Source organism: Tenrec ecaudatus, chromosome 4 (genome assembly GCF_050624435.1).
Source record: "Tenrec ecaudatus isolate mTenEca1 chromosome 4, mTenEca1.hap1, whole genome shotgun sequence".
Lineage (NCBI taxonomy): Eukaryota > Metazoa > Chordata > Mammalia > Afrosoricida > Tenrecidae > Tenrec > Tenrec ecaudatus.
In genome coordinates, this window is record NC_134533.1 from 20,709,802 (window position 1) to 20,719,260 (window position 9,459).

General features: G+C 37.7%; 1 pseudogene; it reads left to right on the forward strand.

The window, feature by feature from the left end:
• Positions 1-2,850: 2,850 nt before the first annotated feature.
• Positions 2,851-3,795, forward strand: LOC142445734 (olfactory receptor 4S2-like; annotated as a pseudogene).
• The last annotated feature ends 5,664 nt before the right edge of the window (positions 3,796-9,459 follow it).

The following is a 9,459-nucleotide window of genomic DNA, read 5'->3' on the forward strand; positions in this document are numbered from 1 at the left end:
TGCCTGTGCTGAGATGGCCTGAATTGCTCTACAGAGGACTACCCCGCAACACTCAAGACTTGAAGGACGGCCAGTGTCTCACAACTGTCTCATGGGAGTGAGTTGAAGTGAGCCATTTGAATTGCTTTATAATCTAAGGAACTTTATTTCTTATGTTATCTACCAATCGATCTATCTATCTGTATATATGTATATAAAATTATTAGCATTCTGGGTTTCTTTCTCTAAAGAACCCGGTCTAACACAGAAACTTTGGGGAAAGGTTTATTCAGAGGTCATTAAGCATTTGCATCTCCTTTAAAATATGCTATAAAGGAGAGGAAAGAATATTTGTCATGAAAGATATTGTGCCATGGTCGATTCTGAGAGTGACAGATCCGATAGACTGACTTCTCTCAGCCATTGAGTTTATGAGGCCAGAGACTCTAGCACTAATTATTTCTAAGGAAGCTGCTCTCAAATATTTCAAGAAGAGATAGAAAAAGGAAAGCAAACCACAAACATGCTGGTGAGATTTCTTTTTCTTTTAAAACTAGTTGATCTATATAGAAACTCAGAGGAAGATACCAATTCAATCAAATTTCTCTATTTCAAGGCGCCTTTAATATATTTGAATGTAATTTACCATAAGTTGGCATCAACTTGAGGACAGTGAGTTAGGTTTAGTTTTGTCTTGGATTCTCCAAAGTATGGGAATAATTCAAGAATTAAGACACTGATTCATGACTATGAAATATGGTAGTATGATTAAGGAGGAATTCATCCAAATATTAGCATTTCAAAAGGAAGTGAGTGATCCTTTTGTTTGAAAAGCACAGGAAGCAACAAAAAGAAACGCACTAAGATGGGATTTGTTCCCAGGAGAAAGCTGGACTCTGCTAAGACCTTTTGGTATGGACAACGGCTACCTGATTCAGGCTTCACATAAATGCCCAGTGTTGGATGCAAAGATGCAAATAACATATTTCATAATTGTCAAAACTGCTATGATTTGACCTCCCACAAATCAGGCTCTCTCAGGGAGAATCTGTTTCTTGCCATCAAGTCGATTCTGACTCATTACAGCCAGATGAGACAGGATAGAGCTGCCCCTGTGGGCTTCTGACACTGTAACCAGAAGCCCTTTCAGGGAGAAAAGTAATTATTACTACTAAACTATTTTTATCTTTTACTCAGAAGGAAAAGGAAAAGATATCTGACATACAAAAGCAGGGGGAGTTAGCAGAGCACTGAATCTGAATTATAATATTATCACTTTTATTATGACTATCATCTTGTATTTCACACCTATAATAACTATTCCAACAATTTGACCTTGTTCACAGACTCATAGTTTCCTAAGAATGGGTGGTCCAGGTGCAAGACTTACCACCCAGAAATAGCTTACATACTGGACACATGTATCTTAGTGAAAGCTTCAGAAGTGACCTCATTCAGGTAAAATAGTGTTCCTAAGTATTATCTAAGGTATTGGTTAAACTTCTAAGTAGAGGAGTCATTTACACCTATGGCTTCATTTGAGGAAACATGGTTACAATCCCATTACTCAAAATGATCCTACATAACCCTTTATGCCCTATCACTCCTGGGGACCCTCTAGAGTGAAATTCCACCATTGAAGATGCATCATTTATATTTAATAGCCTCCTTCTCCAAAGCCCATAAATCCTCCTTTATTGCCATCTTCTTAAATATTGATCCTCCACTATTAGTTGGAATCAACTTGATGGTGGAGATTGAGTATGACTCGATGGTGGTATCACTCATACAAGATGAACCAACATGAATATGATTATAATGAAGAGTTATAAGAATATTTAAATGGTGAATGTGATGTACAGGTGTATCTATATTCAGAAGGTAAATTGTAAGCTTACGTTAAACAAGACGTGAAGTTCTCCAAATACATCAATGTGACTGTCAATATGCCTCCAAATACAGATCCACCAGATGCCATACATCTTTTTTCAATGTATGTGAGTCAAGGGGAAATTGTCATCCAAAAGATATTCTTTGCTTTTCATCTTATTGATTTTGTTTTTATCGTGGTTGCAAATATGTACAGCAAAACACACACTAGCTCAAAGCACACACTAGTAAAATGCCTGGAGTTGTGAATCAATTTGCCAGTAAACAGGTACAGTCTTAGAAACTGACAGGAGCAGTTCTACCCTGTTCTATCAGTTCACCAGGAGTCAGTGTCCATGGACTTGATGGCAATGAGAGTTTTTCTTGTTTTTCTTCAGAATTGTTCCTCCTGTATTAACATAAAGTCATGGTGCCCTCTGGTTCCCATCCAATCCTTGAGTTGCTGTGGTCAATCCAATCCCATGAAATTTAAAAGATCATAATGCTCAAGATAAATATTTTTCCAAATGATTTTCTGTACTATTTTTTAAGGGCTTCCTCCCAAGGCACTTACAGGTAGACTTTTGTATTGCAGCTGAGTACGTTAACTCTTTGCAGCGTCTAATAACCCCTAAGAGAGAACTTGTTTGAAAAGTAGTCCTAGTGCTTATACAGAACAAGAATGGGGCAAATGTTTAAAGTCAAACAAATGAATAATTCTTTAAAAATGGCAAGAGATCTGGAATCCTGGCTTGATGTTTGGTGTAAGGGATTTGTCTGAACTCTTGGGACTATGGCACCCCATCTGCAATGGATTGCTGGACGGTGATAAGTTTGTCAGAATGTATTTATGTGACTATGCATGCCAAGCAACACTCATCTATTTTGAAGTACTATGATTATACATTCTTTCCCTAAAACAGAAATAATGTTCTTGGTCCTTTTCATATTTTTCAGCCAAATTAATTATCTCTTTCGAGCTTGTCCTGCTAAGCTATCTCCATGGTAAAAAGAAGCAATGTAACTGTCTTCATTTTCTGGGGACTTTCTTAAACCCAGTGGTAGGAGAAGTCTGTTTTGTAGGAGTTTTTTTTTTCCTATGCAATTATTTGACTGGAAAACTTTCTCATCATGCTGACAGTATGTGTGGGCAACCTTTCCACATCTCCAATGCATTTCTTTCTCAACTATCTGTCTTTTGTGGACATTTGCTACTTCTCCATTTTAATTCCCAATATGATCGTTGACTTATTAGCAAAGAGTAAAACAATCTCCTATGTGGGGTGCATGTCTCAGCTCTTTGGGGTACATTTCTTTGGCCATACTGAGATCTTCATCCTTATTGTTATGGCCTGTGATAGGTATATGGCCATTTGTAAACCTTTACACTATATGATCATAATGGACCAGAACAGGTGCAATAAATTGCTACTGGGGACACGGGTAGGTGTGTTCTTACACTCCATTATTCAGGTGACTTTGATGATCCAGCTACCCTTTTGTGGACCCAATGAGATTGACCACTACTTTTGTGATATCCATCCTCTCTTGAAATTGGCTTGCACAGATACTTACATTGTTGGCATTGTTATGTCAGCCAACACTGGGGCCATTTTTGGGGGGAGCTTTATTTTCTTATTAATCTCCTACACTGTCATCCTGGGGTCCCTGAGAAAGCAGTCAGCTGAGGGCAGGCGCAAAGCCCTCTCAACTTGTGGCTCTCACATTGTTCTGGTCATCATCTTTTTTGTTCCTTGTACTTTCATGTACACGCGCCCCGATACAACCTTTTCTGAGGCTAAAATGGTGGCTGTATTTTACCCCATCATCACCCCCATGTCAAATCCCCCTAATTTATACACTTAGAAATGCAGAAGTGAAAATTGCAATAAGAAACTGTGGGGTAGGAGGGTTTTCTGGAACATAATGTCAAGTAGTATGAAATAATGATAGTTTTAGTGGATGATTTTAATGTTTTTTGTAAACTCAACTATGAGATGATGGAACCAATATCATCCTTGCATGTGGTTGGGAGAAACAAATGAAACACTAACTCACTCTACAGATGTGCACATTAGTTATTATCATTAAATTTATTCCAATGTTTCATTATCAGTTAATGCATGATTATATCTAGGCCAGGGAAGTCTTATGAATCAAAAAATGCAATCATGATATTATTCAGTTTTGCTGTATTCTCCTCTATAGCTGTGCCTATTTTCCTTAAATAGTAAAATAAATAGTAAAAATCTATGCAGTGTTTAGAACTGCGATGCTGTATGAACAACAACAAAAGTAATACTACAAGAAAATTAGTAATGATCTAAGATATAGCAGACTGATAAAAATCCCATTAAAATTTATACTCTTGTGGAAACTAAGCCTAGAATGCAAGGAATGGGAAGGGAATGGCACGGAGAATGAAAAAATGATCAAACACCAGTCTAAAAACCACAATATGTGTGTTTGGCCTCCTCTCTTAGGGAGATAAGAAAAAGAACTGACACTTACTTTCTGTCCGACTCACTTTCTTTGCCCAAACATTACTAATGGTAGAGTAGCTTGTTCCTTTTCTAAGTCCTTCAATATACTGCTGCTAACTAATTCTAATTTTTACCTCAAATCTATAGCCAAGAATCCTAGTTAATATAAAATGACTTAAAAGATCAGAAGAAGTTGAATAAAAATAGACCATCTTTTGTTTTCAAGATGGTAATTTTCTTATTCAGTTACTATTTATTCATTGTCCTAATTTAGTCAATCAATGCGATGCATCCTGCAGGGAAAACTCACTATTTTATGCATTCACCCATTTTTGCATGTGACATAGCAACTTTAGAGAAAGCATTGAGTCCTTTCCACCTGCTTGCATGAATAAACTAACCAGATTCCCTCTGCAATTCCCTTTGGTCACGATTTTGACCAAACAAACAAATATGCAGTCAGGTGAGCAGATAATTTGTCTTGGTTCATTATTTCCTTCTTCAACTTCGGTTGCGTGGTGGAGGTTTTATATTATTTTTCAATTGCAGGTAAACATACCATTGATTATCTCTCTATTATTGTTTCATCTCCCTTTCCACAATTATGGCTATCCAGTTGTTATATGCATTATGCATACCCTTTTGAATATTTATGGTTGTAGTATTTATGTGCACACAAAAATATTTGTCGAATATGGACCATATATTGTGAGTGTTCAAAAAATCCTTGATGATGTTGAAGCAATCACTGATTTAAAGAGAGGAAAGATTTTTTAAAAAACAACAAAACATCTGAAATAGAAGCTATAATGAAGATTCCCTGGGTCTGGGAATTCATAGTTCTTATTGCAGATTAGACATGTGCTCAGTAGGTCCCTACGGATGTCCCTTTCCTTTATTTTATCATGTGCATGGTGAGTGCTTCTCAAGCTAAGTTGGTCATTGGAATCACCTGGAGGATTTTTAAGCAGGCACTGTTCCAAGGAATTTTTCGTTCTTTGTAGAGGTAACTACAGTCTTTAAGTATTTGAATCAATACTAAGATCCTTTGCTGAGTTTTATGCATTCAGTGATGGAGGACTTGCAGACACTGAGGTGACAGGATAGTTGGTGCTGTTAGAACTGAGAGGTCTGTGGGTTCATTTGTGATCAATGAATGGAAAAGCTTACATTTGCATATATGTGCCTATCACCTCTTAAAACCATCACACAGAGAACTAAACTGGACCCGAATTTTAAAGCCATGCTGCTGTTGTTGTTTTAAGGTGGCCTGAAGTCCATGCACAACAGAACTAAGCACTACCCAGGCCAGCTTCATTCACAATTGTTCTTATGTTCCAATCTGTTGCTGTAATTATTGTGTCATTCCATCTTGTCCATTGCTTCCTTTTTCTCACTGTCCCTCCATTTTACCATGCTGGAAGAACAGTGTATTTCTCCAGATACTAGTCTCTCTTCACATCCTGTCCAAACTGTGTGAGACAAAGTGTCTCCACCCTTGCATGCAAGGAGCTGGACTTCTTTGGAAACTGATTTGTTTGTCTGTCATTTAGGTAGTTCATGGTACTTTCAATATTCTTTATCAACATCACAGTTCAAAGGCATTTATTCTTCTTCAGTTTTCCTTAGTGTGTGTCCAACTTTCACAAGCATATGAAGCCATTACAACTACCATTGCTTGGGTTAGGTGCACATTAATCCTCAGAATAAACTCCTTACATTTCAATACTTGAAAGAGATCTTGTTCAGCAGACTTACCCAGTGCAACATGTAGTGTAGTTCTGTCTCTTAACTGGTGCTTCCATGAACCCTGGTTATAGATATAAGCAAGATGAAATCTTTAACAATTTCACCCTTTTCTCTATTGTATCATGATATTACCTATTGGTCCATGAATAAGGGTTTGGGTCCTATTCATATTGAGTTGCAATCCATACTGAGAGCTGCAACCCTTGATCTTCATTAGCAAGGGCTTCAAGTCCTCCTCATTTTCAGCAAGCAAAATTCTCATCTGCATATTGCAGATTAAGGAATCCTAATCCAATCATGATGCCTCATTCTTCTTCATATAAGCTATTCTCTAATGATTTGCTCAGCATACAAATTAAATAAGCATGATGAGAAGATACAATTGGGATACACACCTTTCCTGAAGTGATATTTCATTGTTGTGTTCACACAACTGTCTTTACAACCATGTACATGTACTGAATGGGTTTCTAACTGCAAGGTCAGTAGTTCAAACCCACCACTTTCAAGAGAGAATGTGAGGCTTTGTGCATTCATAAAAATTTACTGACATGGTTACTGAAGACAAAATAAGTGCAAAAGCAAATGTGAAGAAAGCTGATGGTGACTATCTATTTAAAAAGTTAATGTCTTGGGTCTTAAAGGCTTGAAATTAAACAAGCAGTCATCTGTCAGGGATGCAACAAAGCCCAGATGGAAGAAGCACACCAATCTCTGTGATCTGAGGTGTTGATGGGAAGAAGTTTTAAAAGTTCAAAAACATGCAACCAACTCCATGTGAAGAGGCGTGGATGCAATGGAGATCAAAACCCACCTGCAAGAAGATTAAAAAGGCCCTCTCAACAAAGCTACACAAAGCAGATGATAGAGCTAGTGTGCTATATGGTACTGATGAACCACATAACTATCCCCTAGTTCTTTAACATTTCCTCCCCGTCCTAGTAAGGTTTTAAAATGCATTTTACCTCATTGGTCATGTTAGATTTGTATATGCTCACATGTATATTTAAGATGACTCTGGGTGTAAACGTCAGGATAGATGACCCCTCAGAGACAGTGACAGGAATAGTGGTTGCCTATGGGTATGGGAAGAGGAAGTGGCACTGGGGGGGAGAGGGGATGGGAGAGTATAGCATCTATGATTGAATAACCCCACCAGATGGGATTGAACAACAGCATTGGATGTGAATGGACATATTGGGAAATGTAAGACATGTCAATAAAGCAATTACAAAAAATTTTAATTAAAAAAGTTAAGATTTTCAGCTTTGGAAATTCACGAGGGCAGTTCTACTGTTTCCCACAAAGTTTCTATCAGTCAGATTTGGTTGATGACAGTGATATTTTTTATTTGTTTGTTTAAAAGGTAGAACTTGCCAGTTTCAAGAATGTTAAAGGCTGTAAGGAGGAACTTATTAAATATATACAAGTATCCATAATTAACTTTATAAAGTAGCATCAATCCCTATCCAAGGAGCTCACACATTGTCGTCTTGGTTCCTTACTACAAAAGATCAAGAATAATGAAAACTAAGATTTTCCCAGTGAGGAACAAACCATGTCAATGAAAACAATTTTATCCATACATTTATCATTGCATTTTTATGTTATACAGCAGCATTATAACTGTGCTGTGAGCAGGTAGGGGATTTTATTTGATCCTTCTATGATAAAAGCAAATGGCAACATTTCTTACTGTCTAGAGAAAGAAATTATTTTAAAAAGAAAATGAATGAAAAGCTGTGTTCCTGGTGCTTGTAACCATTAATTATGATTCTGCTCCCTAGAACATAAAAAAAAATAAAATAAATTTCCATGCAGGATCCACTTGAATATGTAGAGATATATTTTATGTCCTTCCACATGTTGTCCTTTTACTCATCTATAGTATTCACAACTTTCAAACATGTCTCTTTTGACAAGGTCTCCTAAATTTCACTGTTATCTCTTTGAGGTCTTGTGTGGTGACCAATTTGGAATACACTGATCAAAAGAGAAAAAGATAAAACTTCTCTTTTATGCATGAGAAGGATTACTACACAGAGAATACCTGAACCAAATCTGAACCCTGGACATAAGATAAACCTAGATCAGATGAATAGTCCCGACCTACTAATACATGAATAAGAACGAAATGATTCTTATGTAAGCCACAGTTTGGAACAACTTCTTTCATAGCATTTGAGAATTAACTTATCTAAGATACCAAAACAAAACAAACAAAAATCAAAATTCATGGTCATAGAGTTGGTTTTGACTCAGTATGATTTTAAGGAGCAGAATATATTATTTCTTGGCTTTTAGAGACTGTATATCTTTCTGAAGCAAAAAGTTCCATTTTTTTTCTGCCAAAGAGGCACAGCTGTGTTTGTGCCATTGACTCTGTAGTTAGCTGCCCAATATACCAGGTCTCCTTATGGAATGGCCAAATTGTGAAAGTGGGACTTGTTAGTAATCGTCTTAAAATTTCTAAACGTCGGAAATGGAAGAATATGGCGTCAAGTTAGATTCACCTGCCTGGAGCTCCTGCTGCCAGACCACAAATTTAGGAGATAAGGTGAAGGAGGCTGGGAGGCAGAGTCCTGAAATTAGAATCAGGATACTAGGGTCTATTCTGAACCCCACTTTTTTTTATTTCCACTCACAAAATGACCAAGAACACCTTACATAACTCTAGGCTCAGGATGCTTGGCTCATGGGCACAAGTTGAGAGAGTGGTGATTTCCCCAGGCTGACACCTGAAAAGGAACATAATCTCAGACAGGAGGAGAACTTCTGAAAGCTAGTCACAGTAACACACACCAGAGCTATCCCTGCTGTTAGCTGCCAGAGGTCATAGCCTAGGGATCGGGTCAGTAGATAGCCATAGATTTGGAGCAATTGGAAAGGTAGTAAGGAAATTTAAGGAAATTTACTGACTCTGGTCTTCGTGTGGCAGAGAATAAGTGGCTAGTCATAGTTGGGGGAGGGTCCTGAATTGCGTGAATTCAGTTCTACTTGGCTGAGATGAAAACAATATCTGATAAGTTGGATCTCCTCCTCTGGGGTCAGCATGACAGCCCCCAAATCATGGCACATCATAAGCACAATTAAAAAAAGAGAGAGAAAAATACTTTTTCTGGCAAAGACTGCAAATCCCAGGCACATTGTTAACTCCAAGGCATTTGGTAGAACAAGGTCTTTAACATACATTAGCATAATAAGGGAGCCATTTCTAAGGAAGGACAGCAGTTAGCTACAAAGCCCAGCGGTTATCAACATAACAAATACCCCTTATAGTAAGTCTCAGTTACAGAATAACTTAATTAAATTCCAGATGGCCAGGGTGGTGGTATTGGGGGTGGGACAGAGATAAGGGGGTGCTGGGTGGTGGGGAGGA